This window comes from Bos grunniens, chromosome 14, assembly GCF_055505025.1.
Source record: "Bos grunniens cultivar Pamir isolate PY7600 chromosome 14, Bosgru_T2T1.0, whole genome shotgun sequence".
Taxonomy (NCBI): domain Eukaryota; kingdom Metazoa; phylum Chordata; class Mammalia; order Artiodactyla; family Bovidae; genus Bos; species Bos grunniens.
The window spans coordinates 64,918,143-64,942,096 of record NC_141178.1 but is presented as its reverse complement, the minus strand read 5'-3'; the positions used below and the strand labels follow the sequence as shown (position 1 = coordinate 64,942,096).

The 23,954-nt window shown below is 36.9% G+C and overlaps 1 long non-coding RNA gene across 2 annotated transcripts in view; it reads right to left on the bottom strand.

Moving 5' to 3' along the window:
- Window positions 1–2,816: 2,816 nt before the first annotated feature.
- LOC147359560 (uncharacterized) overlaps window positions 2,817–23,954 on the bottom strand; it is a 37,501-nt gene continuing 16,363 nt past the window's right edge. For both annotated transcript variants that reach the window (XR_015140884.1, XR_015140883.1), the window contains exon 3: window positions 2,817–2,922. This is a non-coding gene — a long non-coding RNA (uncharacterized LOC147359560). The remainder of the gene's footprint in view (window positions 2,923–23,954) is intronic.

The window sequence follows — 23,954 nt, the reverse complement described above, 5'->3', positions numbered from 1 at the left end:
CTGAGTGACTGAACTGAACTGATAGTATTCAGGCAGAAGACAAGCCTCAGAAAACACAGGCAGACAATTATCCTGCACATGATGGGACTTGAAATGGCCTTTGTTTTCTTGGAACAACGTTTGAGAAAAGGAAGTTCTTTCATTGCAGTTTGCAGAAACTTCAAAGTGAAAATATTTAAAACAAGCACATTAAAGAAACATGAATGGAAAAAAAATGTAATAAGTATTCTCTAACTTATTTCCTTAGAGTTATTTCATATTCTCTTGCACAACATCTTACAATCCTAAAGAACAAGATATATGTGTGTTCTCAGTCACTCAGTTGTGTCCAACTCCTTGCAACCCTAAGGACTATGGCATGCCAGGTTCCTCTGTCCATAGAAGCCATGGGATTTTCCCATGCAAGAATACTGAGTGGGTTGCCGTTTCCTCCTCCAGGGGATCTTCTCAACCCAGAGATCAAAACCAGTGTCTCCTGCATTTCCTGCGTTGCAAGCAGATTCTTTACTGATGAGTCACCAGGGAAATCCCCATAATAAATAAATAAATAAATAAATAAATAAATAAATATATGTGTGTGTGTGTGTGTGTATTTACTAAAGTTTTATACCTAAAAATGTGTTTTAATTTTTATATTGTGAAGTATTTTCAACTTTTCATCTCACTTGAGTTGTGTACTAATCTTGTGTCAAAGTTAGACAATTATTAATATTATTTCCACTTTACAAGAAGGGGGACACTAAACAAGGTTAAGAAATTAAACCATATTCAATACAAAATTTCTTAAACTTCTCAAAAGGAATCATTTTCTATATACTTTCATGGCTCTTTGTTTATACTTTCATTATATCACTGTGTTTTATATTGTTTCATACATGTGTGTGTTTGAGCAGAATTAGTAATAGTTTTTCTACTTAGTACTTGGCACAACCTTTATACTCCAGGGCCATTTCTTTATGAATTAGGAATACTTCCAAGCTTAGCTCATTGATTCAATTGTAATCTATTCATTTCCCCCCAAATTTTTAGAAATTACCATATACATCAGTACTACTGGGAGAAGAAAACCATAGCCTTCTTCAGTTTTATGTGGTGAAGCCAAGATCAATTGTAATGTAAAAGAAACAACATAATCCCTATTGTGGAAATTTTATGTGGTGTAACACATTTGAGCTACACTGTACATTTAGTGTATTCATTGTTAGATTAAAATATAGGCTATTACATGGAATCATATTATTCATTCATAGCTTTGTAACCACAGTTATTCAGTCATCAATTCATGGTCAAAAATGATTACCAGGACTTTTCCTTCAGTTGAGTTTCTACTCTTAGTGGTGTTTGTGGGTTTTTGCTTTCATTGTGGTGGTATAATTTATTTGTATTGAATTTTTTCCTTGATAAGGAAGAAACTTCAAGATGTAACTATTATTTTCCTTACAATGTGTAGATTTTCCATACCATCTTTTCTTTCATTTAACTGGCTACTTTCTTCATTTTTTTGAATGCTTTATCCAACTTGCCAGATACAATCAGCCAGTAAACAGATTCAGATGACCACGTTTATGAAGAGAGGCAGAAACATTGAAATGGAATAGGTTAATCCAAAACAGAATGAGAATTCAGAGATACCTTGATTCCATTTAATGATGGCAGGAATCCTCTAGAACACTATGGCTTCTCCAGTTAGGAATAGATGATTCAGGAAGCAACTTGGGTCATTTTCTGCCCTCAACACTTAACTTTAGATATGGTATTAAAATCTTTTTTTGATATTTTATTTTTCATTTATTTAATTTGAAAACAACATTTATTTCTGGACTTTTTTAATTTTTAAGAAAAAGACATGACCGATGCTAAATTAACTTAGAAAAAAAACATAAAAAAACACTTTCAGAAACTATTGACAGTTTCATGTGGTAAAAATTCCTTCTGTTGTTGTTTAGTCGCTAAGTCATGTCCAACCCTTTTGTGACCCCATGGACCGCAGCTTGCCAGCCAGGCTACCTTAACCCTAATGAAGTTCTATCATGTCTCTTGCAAACTTTTTTCTCCACAATATGGTCATTAGTCAACTAACTCAACTTTTGTTTTTCTGTAACAAATGTACTTCCTATTAATTATTTCTTTGACAGTGATAGCAATGTTTGTATGTATGTGTGAACCCAAGCAAAATTCTGCTTTAAAATGCTTAAATTAATAAGCTTAACATTTAATTTATAATATTCCTTAAACTTTTGAAATTCATCCATTAAGTCCTTTTCTGCACATTTTTCTTATTTCATTAAGATGTGAGTGACCAGCAATACACATTTATTGAAAGTTTCAGTGCCCAACCATCACAAGGAAAGCAAACCAGAAAACTCCACATACCAGAGGAACAGAAAAAAGATGAAGTAAGGCACAGAAATGAACAACTGTAGCATGTATCAATCCCAGAAGACACAGGCCAGTCCAGCCAGTATCACCTGCCCAGTGGTCAGAAGCAGAGCCCTCATGGTCATGATAATAGGTCTGGCACTGGTTGGAACCCATTCTGTAACTGAGAAGTATCAAGAGCTAATCATATAAACAGTGTGTTAAAAACCTGACAAAACCAGGTGAGAACTAAATCAAACTTATGAAGTACAAGGGAATTGCTGTATACTGCTGCCAATGATAATGCCCAAACAAATCTAATTGTACAGGAAAATGGAAAGGTTGGAGCAAAAATTGAGCAGGTACCCAGTAATGCCACGAACAGAGAAGTCATCAAAACAGGTTTCCGGCCAAATCTGCTGCTGCTGCTGCTGCTACGTCACTTCAGTCATGTCCGACTCTGTGCGACCCCATGGACTGCAGCCTACCAGGCTCCTCCGTCCATGGGATTTTCCAGGTGAGAGTACTGGAGTGGGTTGCCATTGCTGTCTCCGCCGGCCAAATCTAGAAGAAATTATTTGAGTTGGACAAACAATCTGAAATAATAAAAGTTTATATGTCATTGTACAAGTGTTCAAATTATTCTGAAAACCTCCAGCTTGGATGTTGCTCTTCTCTGTTCTTCTGTGCTGTGCTCAGTCATGTCCAACTCTTTGCAACCCACCAGGCTGCTCTGTCCATGGGGATTCTCCAGGCAAGACTACTGGAGTGGGTTGTCACACCCTCTTCCAGGGGATCTTCCCAACCCAGGGAGCGAACCCAGCTCTGCCAAATTGCAGGCAGATTCTTTACCAACTGAGCCACCAGGCTCAGTTCTTACTTTTTTTCATTATAATTATCCTATTATGTGGAAAAATGCTAACATATATATATATATATACACCTTTCTAAAAAGAATGTAAGTTTTTCTACAGTATCACCTCACACAAGGTGCTATTGCCTCACACCAGTCAGAATGGCCATCAAAAAATCTACAAAATAAATGCTAGAGAGGATGTGGAGAAAATGGAACCCTTTTGCACTGTTGGTGGGAATGTAAATTGATACAACCACTATGGAGGACAATATAGAGATTTTTTAAAAACTAGGAATAAAACTGCCATATGATCCGGCAATCCCACTACTGGGCATATACCATGAGAAAACTACTCTAAAAGGCACATGTACCCCAAAGTTCATTGAAACCATATTTACAATAGCCATGATGTGGAAGCAACCTAGATGTCCATCGACAGAGGAATGGATAAAGAAGTTATGGTATATATATACAATGAAATATTATTCAGCCATAAAAGTGAAAGAATATGAGTCCATTCTAGTGAGGTGGATGAACCTAGAGCCTGTTATACAAAGTGAAGTCAGTCAGAAAAACAAATATCATATATTAATGCAATGTGCGGGATCTAGAAAAATAGAACTGATGAACCTATTTGCGGGGCAGCAATAGAGATGCAGACATGGAGAACAGACTTGTGTACTCAGCAGGGGAAGGAGAGAGTGGGACAAATTGAGAGAATAGCATCGAAACATACACATTATCATATGTAAAATAGCCAGTGGGAATTTACTGTATGACACCAGGAGCTCAGCCCAGTGCTCTGTGACAACCTAGAGGGCTGGGAGGTGGGAAGGAGGTTCAAGAGGGAGGGTACATATGTATACCTATGGCTGATTTATGTTGATGTATGGCAGAAACCAACACAACACTATAAAGCAATTATTCTCCAATTGAAAATAAATAACCTTTTTAAAAAGAATAATATTTTCATGCTCAGAGTGGTTTTACACATCCTAGAGATATCAACATCTAGTTGTGTCTGGAAAATAATAGCTTTGGGTGACAATTCATTTAGACTGATTCTTCTCAAACAAATCTTTATTCATAAAATCTTCCCAACTTTGTACCTGTCAGGACACCATAATCTCTGTCATCATTTTCCATAATAAAGCCTTTCTTTGCTTTTCCTCATTGATGTTTTCTTTATCTGTTTATTTCTTCCCTTCAATAAAATCTTCCAAGGTATTTACAACATTTCGGTCTTCTCACCTTTAAAATGTTTGACTAACCCACTAATCTCTTGCAGGGTTATTGCACGTTTCTCCAGACTCTTGTTCTTTTGACTGACAGATTGTTTTCCTCAATTAAGATTTATTATGACTCACAACACAAGAATAACTCAATTATATTTCATGATATGAAGGATCCTATCCAAATTCCTTACACTGGAACATATTTTCAAAACCTTATGATTTTATGTGAAATTTTGCTCTTTGCATTTTATCCAACTAATTCTTTTTCTGCTTTACTTTTAGTGCATCTACCTCTAAATCATCATTGTTACTTTTACCACTACTGTGACTATATTATTTATTGCTGTTTTGTTTAGTCTTCACTCAGTCATGACCATATTATACCACTAATATTATTTATTGAATTACTAGCCAATAGATAAGCCTCAGGGTCACTCTCATATCCATTGAGATGTTGCAGCAGATGATTCTGATAGCCATCAGAAAATTTCCATACCTTCTAATAGCCTCTAAAGCCCAGCACCTATGTCTACTACCAAAGGCCTTTCTCTGACCACAGTGGCAAAGTGGTCTGTGCACAGGGCAAATTATAAATGCCAGGAGAAGCCACTCACCACCTTCCTTACTTCTCAGGGGGCACCTCTCTGAGGCATGCTAACAATTGATTTCCAGCCACTGAGCTTCAGGTTCCTATATGGTACCCTGCTGGTTAATATACCTTTTATTAGTTTCTTTCCCCTCCTCACTTCCCTTTTCATGCTTCCTTGGATCACATCTTAAATAAAGTTCTTGTACACAAATTATCAGTCTTCCCTGGTGCCTCAGTGGTAAAGAATCCACCTGCCAATGCAGAAGATGCAGGTTTGATCCCTGGGTTGGGAAGATCCCCTGGAGAAGAAAACAGCAACCCACTCCAGTATTCTTGCCCGGAAATCCCATGGACAGAGGAGCCTGGCAGGCTACAGTCCATGAGGTGACAAGAGATTAGCGACTAAACAATGACAACACAAATGATTATCCTAGACTGTTTCAAGAGCAACCCTAATTAAACCAGAAGACTTCCTTTTCAAGTGATGCCATTCTACTCATTCATCATCACTTGGCACAACTATGTAGAATATCTACTTTATCTCAATAAGGCTGCTTTTGCCTCTTTTTGTGTCTTCAGCCTTTGACACTGTGCTCTCAGAGATCATATGTATCACATACCATTGGGTCATTTATAAACCAAAATATGAGACTTATCTGTCAGCAAAGTATCAACTTATAGGAGATCCAATTATGTATCCTGCCATAAAAATGGACGGTGACAAACATTTGAGTGGGAATCACATACTAAATTCCACTTAAGAGAAAATAGATTAAAGGTTACAGAACAATATAAAGTTGGAGATGCAAGTTATAAAATCATTTAATTGAAGATAAAATCTTTTTGATGATATATACTTATATATGCTGTATTTGAGAATTAATCTCAAAAATATACAAGCAGCTCATGCAGCTCGATACCAGAAATATAAATGACCCAATCAAAAAATGGGCCAAAGAACTAAACAGACATTTCTCCAAAGAAGACATACAGATGGCTAACAAACACATGAAAATATGCTCAACATCACTCGTTATCAGTTTCAATTCAGTTCAGTCGCTCAGTTGTGTCTGACTCTGTGACCTCATGAACCACAGCAGGCCAGGCCTCCCTGTCCATCACCAACTCCTGGAGTCCACCCAAACCCATGTCCATCAAGTCAATGATGCCATCCAACCATCTCATCCTCTGTCGTCCCCTTCTCCTCCTGCCCTCAATCTTTTCCAGCATCAGGGTCTTTTCCAATGAGTCAGCTCTTCACATCAGGTGGCCAAAGTATTGGAGTTTAGAGAAATGCAAATCAAAACCACAATGAGGTACCATCTCATGCCAGTCAGAATGGCCATCATCAAAAAGTCTACAAACAATAAATGCTGGAGATAGTGCGGATAAAAAGGAACCCTCTTACACTGTTGGTGGGAATGCAAACTAGTACAGCCACTATAGAGAATAGTGTGGAGATTCCTTAAAAAACTGGAAATTGAACTGCCATATGACCCAGCAATCCCACTGCTGGGTATACACACTGAGGAAACCAGAATTGAAAGAGACACATGTACCTCAATGTTCATCACAGCACTGTTTACAATAGCCAGGACATGGAAGCAACCTAGATGTCCATCAGCAGATAAATGGATTAGAAAGCTGTGGTACATATACACAATGGAATATTACTCAGCTATTTAAAATAACACATTCGAATCAGTTCTAATGAGGTGGATGAAACTGGAGCCTATTATAAAGAGTGAAGTAAGTCAGAAAGAAAAACACCAATGCAGTATATTAATGCATATATATGGAATTTAGAGAGATGGTAATGATGACCCTATATACGAGGCACTAAAAGAGACACAGAGGTAAAGAACAGACTTTTGGACTCCGTGGGAGAAGGTGAGGATGGGATGATTTGAGAGAGTAGCACTGAAACATATATATTACCATATGTGAAATAGATCATCAGTCCAGGTTCGATGCATGAGAAAGGGTGCTCTGGGCTGGTGCACTGGGACGACCCTGAGAGATGGGATGGGGAAGGAGGTGGGAGGGTGTTTTGGGATGGAGGGTCACATATACACCCATGGCTGATTCATGTTAATGTACGGCAAAACCCACTACAATACTGTAAAGTAATTAGCCTCCAATTAAAATAAATAAATAAAATTTTAAAAATTAAAAATTTTATGTATGGTAAAAATAAGGGTCAATCCCTTTTTATGACATATACATTATATATATATATATATATATATAAAGTTCCGTTATAAATATTTTTGTACATAAGATATAGAGGAGCATAACAGTGTACTTTACAAGGAACTACATGAAACACAGAAGATTACTGCCTATGTAAATCTGTGATGAGATAATAATAGAATCTAGGTAGAAAGAAGGAAAAAATTGCATGATTACAGAAAATTATGAGTGGTTCCATTGAATGGAGTATTACAAATCTAAGTTTCCTCACCTGAAATATACATAAAAGGGTTAAACATCCCTACTTCTTATTTTCATATGTAGGTGCTGTGAGTGTCACTAGTGGTAAAGAACTCACATGCCAGTGCAGAAGACTCAAGTGGGTTCAATCCCTAGGCTGGGAGGATCCCTTGGAGAAGGACATGACAACTCACTCTAATATTCTTGCCTAGAGAACCCCATGGACACAGCAGACTGGCAGTCTACAGTCCATAGGGTCACAAAGAGTCAGACAGGACTGAAGCATCTTAACACACATGTGAGCAGCAAAATTAGGGTTGCCTCGTGAAGCAAAAGTTTGTGGATGACCTCATGGACTGTAGCCCACCAGGTTCCTCTGTCCATGGAATTCCCCAGACAAGAATACTGAAGTGGGTAGCCATTCTTTTCTCCAGGGGATGTTCCCCACCCAGGGATTGAACCCAGGTCTCCTTCATTTCAGGCAAATTCTTTACCATCTGAGCCACCAGAGAAGCCTCAGTATTACCTAAGTTACTGTTATTTCTTATGAAAACAGGAACAAAAGGGATCTTCTCCAAAAGAATATATGTGGAGATCTCTCCATAACACTTCTACATGTCTTGTGTTTATAAGCTTTTGCTGTGAACTACCAAGTCAAGGATTGCTATCAAATCGTCTTGGAAGACATATACTTCTTCCTTGTCTGGGGAAGAGGGCAGATTTGTTTAATGGCCAAAATAATATAGTACTTGCTTTCAGAACCAACTATTTTAACAAAGGGGATTTCTTATACTCCCACCATCATACACATAATGGAAGTACTAAAAGGAGAGGAGAGAGAGAAAGAAACAGAAGCAACATTCATGCAACGAATGGCTAAAGTTTTCTAAATTTGAACAAAACAGTCTGCACATTCAAGAGGCTCTATTAAGGACAAGTAGAATAAACCCAAAGCAATTCACACCTAGGTATACCAAAATCAAACTATTGAAAAAATATTGAGAATCTGAAATCAGCAAAAAAGAAGACAGACATTATATATAATGTTTAATAGTGTTAATAGTTAATTTCTATTCAGAAATCACAAAATTCAGAGATGACACACTGAAGGAATTTGAAGAAAAAATATTATCAACCAAAAATTCTATTGTCACAAAACTGTCCTTCAAAAATCAGGGAGAAATTGAGACCTTCCTAGATTTAAAAAAAAGTGAGAGTTGTTGTCACTGCTGACCTTCCCTACAAGAAACACTTAAGATAATCTTTCAGCTAAAATAAAAGAACCCTACAAGTAACTCATATTCATATAAAGATATGAAGAGTATCAATAATGATACACACACAGGTAAATATAAAAAACAGTATACAAATATTTTTGCTTATTACTTTTTCCTCCCTGAATTTTATTAAAAACACACACAAATAACTAAGTTCAGGGTCGGTGTATCTATAACAAAGAAAGTTGTAATTTATGTGTCAATGATCTCACATACATGAGACAATGAATGGAGACACACGGTAGCATCTTCTGTGTGCTATTAATAGTAATTTGATATTAAATAAAGCTAAATTGTTATAAATTAAGAAGTTAGTTGTCATCCTCAGGACAACTGTTAAGATATTAAGTAGAAAAAAAATAACGAAATAAGGATTTTTAAATGGTACAGTAGAATATATTTAACAAAAAAAGGGCAATAATGGGCAAATAATGGAAAAAAATTACCTGAGACATGATAGCGATCAAATAGGAAAAAACATAAATCATAACTTGGAAATAATTACATAAAATATACATGGATTAAACACTTAAAATATGGATATGAGCAAAATGTATAAAAATGTGACTATGTTGTCTAAAAGAGAAGGTTTAGATGCGAATACATTAATATATTGTCAGCAAAAAGATGTCAAAAGATATAAAATACAATCTATAAACAAAAGATAGCCAATCTAATATCAAACAGAATAGAAAATTAAATTAAAAGCTTTTCTAGAGGAGGGATTTTATAATGATAAAAGTTTCAATTCAGAAGATATAACAATTTCAAACAAGAGTCCCAAAATGCAGGATACAAAAACTGGCAGATTTGAACAATTAAACAGACTATTCAAGAATATTAGTTGCAGACCTTAACACTCTCCTTCCAGTAATGGATAAGACAATGAGGCAGGAGATCAATAAGGAAATAGAAAGACTTAAAACTCACTGTTAACAAAGTATATCAACAGTCACTTGTAAAACACTCCACCCACAACAGCAAATACACATTCTCCTGAAGTGCATGTTGAACATTATCCAATACAAACTATATTTTGGCTATAAAACAACCCTAACACATTTTAAAGAAATGATAGATTCAAAGTATATATTATGACCACAATATAATTAAATTACAAATCAATAACAAGGAAAGTTTGGGAGATTCATAAATATATGGAAATTAAAAACACATTGCTAAGCAACCAGTAACTCAAATGAAAAATAGTGGAAACATCAATACGTATATTTTAGTCACAAGAAATACAATAAGTTAATGTTATGAACAGTTTTGTATCAAAGCAAATCTAACAGCATAAGTGAAATAGACTTTAGTCTTGAAAGATAAAACCTACAGTGACAGACACAGAGAAATGTTAATTTAGAATATTCAATAATTATAAAAATAATTAAATTTATCATAAATCAAAATTCCTTATTATCCATAAAATTGTTGATCCAGATGGCTTCTCTGGAGAAATCAATCATTTAAGGAAGAATGACTGTCAATCATATTTAAATTAAAAAAAAAAAAACTTGTTGAGAAAATAATATTGCACAATCCGATTTAGAAGACCAGTATAAATCTGATGTCAAAACTTGACAAACATTATTTCATGAAAAAGACATAAAAATTCTCGATAATATTTTAACAAGTCAATTCTAGCAATGCACAAAATAATACATCATAAATCAGTGGTATTAATTTCTGAAATACAAGTTCTAAATATAAGTTCCACATTCTAAAAGTTAATACAATTTATGATATTAACAGAACAAAAGAGATGATCATATAACCATTTCCCAAGATGTGGAAAACACATTTGGGAAATTTTAATATCCATTCAAGCAAGAGCCCAGTGTTTTCTGTTTATAGTAGCCAAGACATGGAAGCAACCTAAATGTCCATTGACAGAGGAATGGATAAAGAAGATGTGGTGCATATACACAATGGGATATTACTCAACTATAAAACACGAATGAAATAATGCCATTTGCAGCAACATGATTGGGCCCAGAGAGTGTCATATTGAGTGAAGCAAGTCAGACAGAGGAGGAGAAATATCATATGACATCCCTTATATGTAGAATCTAAAAAGAAATACAGGGGGAAGGCGTCAAGATGGCGGAGGAGTAGGATGGGGAAAACACTTTCTCCCCCACAACTTCATCAAAAGAGCATTTAAACGTCGAGTAAATTCCACAAAACAACTTCTGAATGCCGGCAGAGGACATCAGGCACCCAGAAAAGTAACCCAACTCCTCGAAAGGAGGTAGGAAAAAATATTAAAGACAATAAAAGAGACAAAAGAGGGAGGGACGGAGTTCCGTCCCGGGAAGGGAGTCTTAAAAAGAGAGAAGTTTCCAAACACCAGGAAACCTTCTCACTGCCGAATCCGTGCCGAGCTTTGGAAGCACAGAGGACAACATAACAGGGAGAAAAAATAAATAAACAATTAAAACTCGCAGATTGCGAGCCCTACGGTAACTCCTCCAGTGGAGAAGCAGCGCAGACGCCTGCATCCGCCATTAGCAAGCGGGGGCTGGGCAGGGAGGCGCGGCGCGGGCTGCATCGCTGAGAGTAAGAATCTGGCCTGAATACCCTGAGCACTATCTGAGCGAAATAATTTGGGCTAGCAAACCAGACTGTGGGATATCTACCATGCGAAAAGCCAGCCCTAACTTAAGACACCGCCAGCCCGCGCACGGAACAAAGGACTAAACAGAGGTAGCCGGCTGCAAACCTTCCCCCTCCGGTGACAGACAGCCAGAGCCGGAAGGGGGCAATCGCAGCCCCAGAGAGACATTATCTATAAAACTGGCTTCTTTGCTAACTAAAACTTATTGGGGGTCTGGACGGTCAACATCTGCCTGAGAAGGTGCGCCGGTTTTACACCCAGATAACCAAGTGGCGGGGAGGCGATAAGTCGCAGCATTGGCGCTCGCCAAACACCTCATCACCTGAGTTGCTCGGACCTGGGAAGAGCACAAAACTCAGCCCCAACTGAGTCTGCGCCTCTGAGGACTACCTGAGTGCCTGAACCTGAGCGGCTTGGACCTGGGAGGTGCATGCAACCCAGGGCCAGCCTCGGATTGTTCCCGGCGGAACAACCTAGAGCCTGAGCAGTGTGGGCAGGGAGGCTACACGCGCCGTGAGCGGGGGCAGACCCAGTGTGGCTGAGGCACTGCGAGCGCACGCCAGTGTCGTTTGTTTGCAGCATCCCTCCCTCCCTCCCCATAGCGCGACTGAACAAAGAGAAGAAATACAGCTCCACCCACCAGAACACCGACACAAGCTTCCCTAACCAGGAAACCTTGACAAGCCACCTCTACATACCCACACACAGCGAGGAAACGCCACAATAAAGAGAACTCCACAAACTGCCAGAATACAGAAAGGACTCCCAAACTCAGCAATTTAAACAAGATGAAGAGACAGAGGAATACCCAGCAGATAAAGGAACAGGATAAATGCCCACCAAACCAAACACAAGAGGAAGAGATAGGGAATCTACCTGATAAAGAATTCCAAATAATGATAGTGAAATTGATCCAAAATCTTGAAATTAAAATGGAATCACAGATAAATAGCCTGGAGACAAGGATTGAGAAGATGCAAGAAAGGTTTAACAAGGGCCTAGAAGAAATAAAAAAGAGTCAATATATAATGAATAATGCAATAAATGAAATTAAAAACACTCTGGAGGCAACAAATAGTAGAATAACAGAGGCAGAAGATAGGATTAGTGAATTAGAAGATAGAGTGCTAGAAATAAATGAATCAGAGAGGATAAAAGAAAAATGAATTAAAAGAAATGAGGACAATCTCAGAGACCTCCAGGACAATATTAAACGCTACAACATTCGAATCATAGGGGTTCCAGAAGAAGAAGACAAAAAGAAAGACCATGAGAAAATACTTGAGGAGATAATAGTTGAAAACTTCCCTAAAATGGGGAAGGAAATAATCACCCAAGTCCAAGAAACCCAGAGAGTCCCAAACAGGATAAACCCAAGGAGAAACACCCCAAGACACATATTAATCAAATTAACAAAGATCAAACACAAAGAACAAATATTAAAAGCAGCAAGGGAAAAACAACAAATAACACACAAGGGAATTCCCATAAGGATAACAGGTGATCTTTCAATAGAAACTCTTCAAGCCAGGAGGGAATGGCAAGACATACTTAAAATGATGAAAGAAAATAACCTACAGCCCAGATTATTGTATCCAGCAAGGATCTCATTCAAGTATGAAGGAGAAATCAAAAGCTTTTCAGACAAGCAAAAGCTGAGAGAATTCTGCACCACCAAACCAGCTCTCCAACAAATACTAAAGGATATTATCTAGACAGGAAACACAAAAATGGTGTATAAACTCGAACCCAAAACAATAAAGTAAATGGCAACGGGATCATACTTATTAGTAATTACCTTAAACGTAAATGGGTTGAATGCCCCAACCAAAAGACAAAGACTGGCTGAATGGATACAAAAACAAGACCCCTACATATGTTGTCTACAAGAGACCCACCTCAAAACAGGGGACACATACAGACTGAAAGTGAAGGGCTGGAAAAAGATTTTCCATGCAAATTGGGACCAAAAGAAAGCAGGAGTCACAATACTCGTATCAGATAAATTAGACTTTAAAACAAAGGCTGTGAAAAGAGACAAAGAAGGTCACTACATAATGATCAAAGGATCAATCCAAGAAGAAGATATAACAATTATAAATATATATCCACCCAACATGGGAGCACCGCAGTATGTAAGACAAATGCTAACAAGTATGAAAGGAGAAATTAACAATAACACAATAATAGTGGGAGACTTTAATACCCCACTCACACTTATGGATAGATCAACTAAACAGAAAATTAACAAGGAAAAAAAAAAAAACATGTATGTATCTATAAAGTTCACTAAAGCAAAGCACAGTAAAATGAGGTATGGCAATAAAAGGCGTTAAATTTATCAAATAAAATAAATAAAGTGCTGAAAAATTAAAGCTGTCAATTCTGTAATAGATATTCATTGAAAGTATCTTTTTAAATGGGGGTGAAAACACCTTCAGAGAAATGAAAGCTAAGGAAGCATGCACGAGCTATAAAAAATGATAAAGTCCTTTATGAATGATGATAATATCAAAACAAAACTTGGAAATACAGGAAGGAGTAAAGAGCACTACGAACAGTCAATACATGGATAAACATTAGAAACTATTTTCTTAATTTCTTCATGGTAAACTATCAACATTATATTGTGAAATTTTTCAGAAAAAAAAAAAGAATATGGTATGACATAGTTCTGTCTTAGATATTATGCAAGTGGGATGAATACTGAAAATAACTAAAGTACCTCATGGTACATATTTTCACTTATAAATTGATTTCATTTAATTGGCTACTTGATAGTGTTATATTAAGCTTCAAGCTGAGTCAAAGATTTCCTTCAGGAAGCAATTCTTTTTTTAAAAATAGTTATTTATTTGGCTGTGCTAGGTCTTAGTTGTGGCATGTGGGATCTAGTTCCCTGACCAGGGATAAAAGATGGGCCTGCATTGGGAGCTTACAGTCTTAGCCACTTTAAAGGAAATCCCAGGAAGCAATTCTTTACTAGTAGCCCTTCCAGGGATCATAATATTTTTCCTCATTAAAAAAAAATAACACACGCTAGTAAAAAAAAAAAAAAATCCATTATCATGTTGTGTGTCTTGAAACATAGCAAGTTGAGACAATTTGAACCTATTCATTTGAAATACTATCTCCACATTTTAAATTTCGTATAAATTGAGGCATAATTTAAATATAATGAAATTCCCTGATGCTAAATGTATAGTTAGATGAGGTTTTGGACCCTAAAAAGAAAAAAAAAAAGAAAAAAAAAAAAAGAAATACAAAAACAGAAAGAGACTCACAAGCTTTGACAAGTTTATGGCTGTTGTGGGGAAAGATAGGGGAAGAGATAGGGAGTTTGAGATGAGCATGTACACGCTGCTATATTTAAAATGGATAAGTAACAAGGGCTTATTGTATAGCACAGTGAGCTGCTCAGTGTTCTGTGACAGCCTGGATGGGAAGGAGGTTTTGGGGGAAGAATGGACACATGTATATGTACGGCTGAGTCCCTTCACTGTTCATGTGCTATCACAACATTGTGATGGACATTGTGATTGCCTATACCCCAATGCAAAATAAAAAGTTAAAAAAGATCCCTGTGTCTTAGCAAACAGGGAGCATAAAGAATATTTCTCAGTCTGGGTAACAACATCTTGGAAAACCCAACACTTAACTTTACATCTGTTGATGAGGGGTTGAATGCTTTCATTAAAGTCAGGGATAAATAAGAATGCTCTTTATCACTATTTCTATTCAATATTGTGCTTAGCAATTTAGGGGGAAATAAAATGAATGGCATAAAGACCAAAAGGGAAAAAACCTGATGATTTATGTAGAATACCCAAAGGAATGAACAATATAACAAAATAACTAGAACAAAAAAAAAAGAAAGAAAGAAAATGATAGTCAAAGTAAAAAATAAAAACAAAACAAATCAATCACATTTCTAAGTATATGTTCCAGAATATTTTTAAATGAATTTAACTTGGCACATAAAACACAAAATACACAATAATACTTTTATCCACTGCAACTCATTCACACTGCTGGCAGTTGATGCCAGCTTTCACTGGAAAGCTCCACTTAAATGACAACATACTGCTGAAAATTACTGATATTTCCTTATTGTCCTACTCTTTTGGGGTTGCTATAGAATGAGTGACTTAAGTCACATTTCTCACAGTTTTGGAGGTTGGGAAATCCAAGATCAAGGCACCAGCCTTGATTTGGTGTCTGCTAAGAGCACCACCTCATGCAAAGAGTTGACTCATTAGAAAAGACTCTGATGCTGAGAGGGATTGGGGGCAAGAGGAGAAGGGGACAACAGAGGATGAGATGGCTGGATGGCATCACTGACTCAATGGACATGAGTCTGAGTGAACTCCAGGAGTTGGTGATGGACAGGGAGGCCTGGCGTACTGTGATTCATGGGGTCGCAAAGAGTTGGACACGACTGAGCGACTGATCTGATCTGATCTGAAAAGCATCCTTATTGTCCTCACAGAATGGAAGAGAAAGAGGTATTTTTTTTAAAAAAATTAAGGATGCTAATCCCATTCAGGAGGGTTCCATCCTTATGACTCCCAAAAGCCTCACCTCCTTATACCGTCACAATGAGGTTAGGATTTCAACCTATGAATTTTGCAGGGACACAAACATTCAGTCTATAACCCTCACCTCAGGTATGACTAGTCTCTGATTTTTCAGCAAAGACTATATAGTCTCATCAGACAGGAACTAGGGAAGCTCTAAACCTAACTTTTATTATCTGCCATGATAATCCTAGAGTTGAACCCTGAATGATACTGGTAATGTAAATCTTCATTTTCCATTTTTCTTTCCTTTTCAAGATTTTTTTGTGGCTATTCTAGATAATTCGTATTTGTATGTAAATATGACCTGCTTGCCAGTCTCTAGAAGTAACTGTTGAGATTTTGATTTGAACTATAGATATTTTTAAGAGTGGGGAATATGTCATAAAAATATTGAGTTTTCCAATCAAAATAATGATTTTCGACACAGCTGGTATCCCCTACATGGGTTACAGATCTTTTTCTAGAATCAGACCTCAGCAAACCCTAGAGTTGCAAGCTTGTCTATTTCAGGACGAAAGCTACACATGGCAAGTAATTGCACAACTCTGTCCAGTTACATTTGCAGCAAACTGAGAATACATGTGAGAATGTAATATAAGGTATGTACAGTTGTCCCTTGGTATCCTCTGTGGATTAATTTCAGCACCTTCTGTAGATAACAAAATCTAAGGATGCTCAGGTATCATATACAATGACATAGTATTTACATATAACCTTCGCATGCCCATAATATAAAGATGACTATACTTTAAAGCAGGAGTCCACAACCATTTTGGCACTAGGGACCAGTTTCATGGAGGACAGATTTCCCACAGATAGGGGGCAGATGGTTTTAAGATGATTCAAGTGCATTATGTTTATTGTGTACTTTATTATTATTATTACATCAGCTCCACCTCAGATCATCAGGTATTATATAGATTCCAGAGTTAGAGACCTAGAGATTGCTTTAGAGCATCTATAGATTGTTTATAACACCTGTTACAGTATTTATGCCATTTAAAGTTTCTCACACATGGAAAGTTCAAATTTTGCTTTTGGAAGTTTTTAGAACTTTAAAATTACTTTTTATCTGCAGTCAGGTCAAATCTGCAGATGCAAAATCTGCAAATAGGAAGGGCCAACTCTGTACTGGAAGAAAATAACATAATCAGAGTGAATTTAGGCCTATAGTTTTGTTGTTGCTGCTGCTGCTGCTAAGTCGCTTCAGTCGCGTCCAACTCTGTGCGACCCCATAGACAGCAACCAACCAGGCTCCTCCATCCCTGGGATTCTCCAGCAAGAATACTGGAGTGGGTTGCCATTTCCTTCTCCAATAGTCACTCTAGCAAGAGATTTTAGAATTAAAGCACTAAACTCAAGAGCTGAGAATGGTTCTTTGTTGAAGGGCAAAACCTAGTAATCTTGAGGTTGTCTTTATTGTAATACCACAATTGTGTCAGTTAAAAAAGTCAAAATTGACCAAGGTAGATAATTACAGCCTGTCCTAACTATTAAAGCTGTTACATTTAATCTAGTTAATTCTTCCTATAGCAAGATTTTTGCCCTCATGTAAAGCTTTTTCTCCACATTGATTAACCACACTCTCATTCCATGATCACAAATAATATCTGCCTTCCTATCAAGGATCTGACTGAATATTTTCTCTCTCTGCCTCGCAACCAGTTCCTTATGGAGAATACTATTGTTTTTGTTCCACCAGTAATGGGTTTTTTTGTTTGTTTGTTTTTGCTGCTTGAGTATGTAGATACCATTTAAGTTCCAGATAATTGTATTTGATTGGAAGGAATGGAGACCTATCCATGAGTGTGGCTTGGAAAAGAAGCACCCTACATTTTAATATTCTATAACATGTGGTATCTTTTGTCCCTTTTTAAGGCTCACAGTGAGTGTGGGGAGTGGGAATTGGGCTCTTTCCTTAATGTAGAAAAGATTTAGATGCTGGATAAGACAAATGAATAAAAAATGACCATATAGTTTCCTCTGATTTGTGAGGGGACTGCATTTTACTTCATGAGGCAGGAATATATCTATTGTTGGAGCTGAGCACTCGAAGAATTCACTCCATCGAGAAGACTAGAACTTGTCCAAGGGAACCACTGATTTGAATACATTCAATCTCAGATATAAAGACATTTAATGATAAATTCTTTGAGTTCTCACCATACACCTACAGATGCTCAGTGGGTGTAATTGAATCTAAAGGAGAACTATGAGCTTTTCAGAATCTCAGTTGAATTTCTTCTTTTTGTCTGATGCCTACCAACATCCATTGCTTAGGAAATGATATTCTTTGATTGTTCGGTACAGAAGTTTTAAATGATTTCAACTCCTCAGAGTGCAACAAAATGCTATATTCTCAGCTATAGTTTGCCAACTTGAACTAAATGTTTCACACACTACACGCTGCCAATATCTTAGTTCTGTACCTCACAGATTGCTTTCTGGCATATTTTTTTTTTTTATGATCTCCCAAACTTCTAATTTCTCTGAACAATTGATTTGCCTGCACAAAACTCTATTTTACTTCACACATAATGCAAAATTAACTCATAAATGGATCACACATCTTAAAACTACATAGAAGACATAGAATGTGTTTTTAACCTAGGGTCAGGTAAATGTTCTTAAACAAAATAACAGAGAGATAGTCATAAATGGGGGAAAAAACAAACCATTACAAACAAAAAATTTTCTCTGTAAATGTCTCAATGATGAAGATTAAAATTCAAGCCACAGACTAAGGAAATAGTTTCTAATTGCATCTGTAAAGATTTGGATACAGAATATATGATGAAAATGCTAAGAAAGCAAATAATCCAAATAGAAAATGAGAAAGTCTGACATTTCATTTAAGAAGATGGATAAATGGCACATAGCACATATAAAAATGATCAAAATCATTAGTTATTATAGAAATGTAAATAAATCCACCAAATCAAATAGAAAACATATATTGACAATAGTAAATGCTGGAAAGGGTACAGGGCAACCGGATCTCTTACACATTACTGATGAGAATGTAAAATGGCTACAACTAGTCTAGAATTAGTTTGGCATTTTTTATAAAGGTAAATATACACTTAAAATAAGACTCAGAACTTTACTTGGATATTCATCCTAGAGAAATGAAAATTTGCAATATTTGCTTTATTCTAGTGGTCTGGAACTAAACCTGCAATATCTCCAAAGTATGTGTGCACCTTTAAAAATTTGCTTCCACTGTCAACAAATTTTCAATACCTCTTTGACCAAAAGACAGTATAAATCCAAAAGTGAACAACATAAAGCTCTCTTTTCAAGAATTTGCCTTCTAGAAAGAGAAGACAAATAGTAAGTAAATGTATACTTTCATAATATGTCAGGGACAAACGTCATGATTAAGAGTAAATACTGCTAGGGGCATAAAATGGAAGGAGTCTGGACTGACTTGTGCTGCTGCTACAAACATGCTGCTAAGATGCTTCAGTTGTGTCTGACTCTTCGTGACCCCATCGACTGTAGCCCACCAGGTTCCTCTGTACATGGGATTTCTGAGGCAAGAATACAGGAGTAGATTGCCATTTCCTTCTCCAGGGGATCTTCCTGACCCAAAAATCAAGCCCAAGTCTCTTACATCTCCTGATTAGGAATGGGTTCTTTAACACTAGTGCCACCTGGGGAGCCTAGAGTATTAAAAAACAGAGACATCACCTTCCAGACAAAGGTCCATATAGTCAAAGCTATGGTTTTGCCCGTAGTCATGTATGGATGTGAGAGCTGGACCGTAAAGAAGACTGAGTGCTAAAGAATGAATGCTTTTGAATTGTGGTGCTGGAGAAAACTCTTGAGAGTCCCCTGGTCTACAAGGAAATCAAACTAGTCAATCCTAAAGGAAGTCAACCCAGAAAATTCATTGGAAGGACTGATGCTGAAGTTCCAATACTTTGACCACTTGAAATTAACAGCTGACTCATTGGAAAAGGCCCTAATGCTGGGAAAGATTGAAGGCAAAAGGAGAAGGGGGCAGCAGAGAATGAGATGGTTAGGTAGCATCACTGACTCAATGGACATGAATTTGAGCAAACTCTTGGAGATACTGAAGGACAGGTGAGCCTGGCATGCTCTAGTCCATGGGATTGCAAAGAGTCGGACACAGCTTAGTGACTGAACCACAACAACAAAGTAATCAAAACAATATGATACTGGCATAACAATAGACATACAAATCAATTAAATGAAAAAGAGAGTCCAGACATGAATGTTCATATTTATTGACAGTTGCTTTTTGAAAAGGACAAGATAATTAAATTGGAAAACAATAGTTGTTCAGCAAATAGTGCAGAGACGATTGAATGTGTGTGCGTGCTCAGCCGTGTCCTACTCTTTGCAACCTATGAGCTGTCACCCACCAGGCTCCTCTGCCCATGGAATTTTCCAGGCAAAAATACTTGCGTAGACAATTGAATTCCCATATGCAAATAAAGAAGTTGGACCCCTAACTATACCATATAAAAATACAAACTCAAAATTGATCAAATACCTAAATGTAGGAGCTAAAATTAAAACCCTTAGAAGGAAACATAGGTGAAAATTATGACCTTGAATTAAGTAATGCTTTTTTAAGGACAGCACAGGGAACTGTAGTTAATACACTGTGGTGGCCCAAATGAGAAGGAAGTTTAAAAGGAAGGGAATATATGTATGCACATGGCTGATTCACTTTTTTGTATAGTAGGAACTATCACAAAACTGTAAAGCAACTATACTCCAATAAAAATTAATTTAAAAAGCTATAACTAAAACACCAGCAACAATGCAAACAACAGATTGAAAATACTCAAAACTAAAAGCAAGAAATCTGTACATAAGTTTGTATTAATCATACTACTACTACTATGTCGCTTCAGTCGTGTCTGACTCTGTGCGACCCCATAGACGGCAGCCCACCAGGCTCCCCTGTCCCTGGGATTCTCCAGGCAAGAACACTGGAGTGGGTTGCCATATTTCCTTCTCCAATGCATGAAAGTGGAAAGTGAAAGTGAAGTCGCTCAGTCGTGTCTGACTCTTAGCAACCCCATGGACTGCAGCCTACCAGGCTCCTCCATCCATGGGATTTTCCAGGCAACAGTACTGGAGTGGGGTGCCATTGCCTTCTCCCGTATTAATCATAATAGCCAAAAGTTTAAAGCAATCTAAATTTTTTTCAATTGGTGAATGGATAAATAAAATGTTGTATACCAATATAATGCACTATTATTCAGGAATAAAAAGGAAAGGGGTAATGATATATCTAGTCAAAGCTATGGTTTTTCCAGTAGTCATGTATGGATGGGAGAGTTGGACCATAAAGAATGCTGAGTGCTGAAGAACTGATGCTTCTGAACTGTGGTGTTGGAGAAGACTCTTGAGAGTCCCTTGAACTGCAAGGAGATCCAACCAGTCCGTCCTAAAGGAAATCAGTCCTGAATATTCATTGGAAGGTCTGATGCTGAAGCTGAAACTCCAATACTTTGCCACCTGATGTAAAGAACTGATTCACTGGAAAAGACCCTAATGCTGGGAAAGATTGAAGGCAGGAGGAGAAGGGGACGATAGAGGATGAGATGGTTGGATGGCATCACTGACTCGATGGATGTGAGTTTAAGCAAGCTCCTGGAGTTGGCAATGGACAGGGGAGCCTGGCGTGCTGCAGTCCATGGGGTCGCAATGAGTCGGACATGACTGAACTACTGAAGTGAACTAAATGATGCATGTGACAACATGAGTGAAACTTGAAAATATGTTGCCAACCTAAAGATGCCATTCACAAAAATCCATATATTGTCTTACTCCACTTATACAAAATGTCCAGAATAGACAAATCTATAGAAACACAAAGCTGATTTCCTAAGACTAGAGGAATGAAGATTTGGTGGAGGATGACAGCTAAACAGTGCCAGTTTTTGTGGGGGATGAATTGAAATGTTCTAAAAGTGATTGTAGTGATGGATACACAGCTCTGTGAGAATAACAAAGCTGTTAAGTTGTACCCATTAAATGAGTGAATTGTATGATATGTTAATTATATGTCAATAAAGCAATTAAAAAATATAGGAAAGGCCAAAGATTTCAATGAAAAAATATGATTATGTCCTGTTGGCATAATTTTATTTGAAGAATATCCAAATAATCTAAAAACAAACTGTTAGATTTAAATGCATTTTTTAAGGTCACCATATATAAACTCTGTATAAAACCAGTAAATGTATTTTACATAAATTCAACAAAAAATTAAATTTATATTATTTGTAACTGTATCCAAAAATAACAAATAATTTAGAGGTAAAGTTAATGAAAAAATTATGAAAATGCTTACATAAAAACATATTTATATACTTATGCATTCAAAGACAAACTATTATAAAAATATGAACTATCATTTGATCCACAGATAAAATGCAATTCCAATCAAAATAATGCCAGGTATTTGAAATCACAAGCTGAATAAAAATGTATATGGAGGGGCTTCCCTGATGGTCCAGTGGTTAAGACCACACTTCCACTGTAGGGAGCATAGGTTTGATTCCTGGTCAGAGGACTAGGATCCCACATGCCTCACATCATAGCCAAAGAAAAGAAAAACAAACAAAAACCAAATGAATAACAACTAAAATATGTGTGGAAATGGAAAGGGATAAGGATGAGCCAAGGCAATTTTGATAACACATTTTTTAACCTAAGTACCGACACTACCAGATAGCAAGGGCTGTCATGAAATTTAACAGATAAAGATTAATTTCAAAAAGTTAGCAAACAAAGAACTGACTTGTTATTACTAAAATATATATCAAAGCCTTACTCCTAAACACACTGTGGTATAGTTATACAAGCAGAAAATTTGACCCAATGGAGCAAAATTACAAAAACTCTAATTTTGTAACATGTAAGGAAATCTGATGTAAAATAAAAATGAAGCCATCCATCACTTCATAGAGGTACGAAAAAAGTGGGTCACTATATTTTAAAAATAATAGCATATTTATTCCTGGTATAAATAATGGATCCTAAATGAATCTTTTTTGTTTAATTATTTTTTTATTGAAGGATAATTGCTTTACAGAATTTTGGGTTTTTCTGTCAAACTTCAACATGAATCAGCCATAGGTATACATATATTCCTTCCCTTTTGAAACTCCCTCCCATCTCCCTCCCCATCCCACCCCTCTAGATTGATACAGAGCCCCTCTTTGAGTTTCCTGAGCCATACAGCAAATTACCATTGGCTATCTATTTTACATATGGTAATGTACGTTTCCATGTTACTCTTTCCACATATCTCATCCTCTCCTCCCTTCTCTCCATGTCCATAAGTCTATTCTCTATGTCTATTTCTCCATTGCTGCACTGTAAATAAATTCTTCAGTACCATTTTTCTAGATTCCATATATATGCATTAGAACATGATATTTATCTTTCTCTTTCTGACTCACTTCTCTCTATATAATAGGTTCTATGTTCATCCACCTCATCAGAACCGACTCAAACACTTTCCTTTTTATGGTTGAGGAATATTCCATTGTGTATATGTACCACAACCTCTTTATCCATTCATCTGTCGATTATCATCTGGGTTGCTTCCATGTTCTAGCTATTATAAATAGCACTGCAATGAACAATGGGATACATGTGTATTTTCCAAGTTTGGTTTTCTCAGGGTATATGCCTAGGAGTGGGATTGCTGGGTCATATGGTGGTTTTATTCCTAGTTTTTTACAGAAATCTCCACACTGTCTTCCATAGTGGCTGTAACAATTTACATTCACACCAATAGTGCAAGAGCATTCCCTTTTCTCCACTCTCTTTCTTTAGTTGCTAAGTTGTGTCTGATGCTTGCAACTGCATAGACTATAGCCTGCCAGGATCCTCTGTCCATGGGATTCTCCAGGCAAGAATACTGGAGTAGGTTGCCATTTCCTTCTCCAGGAGATCTTCCCAACCCAGGGATCGAACCTGGGACTCCTGCATTGCAGACACATTCTTTACCG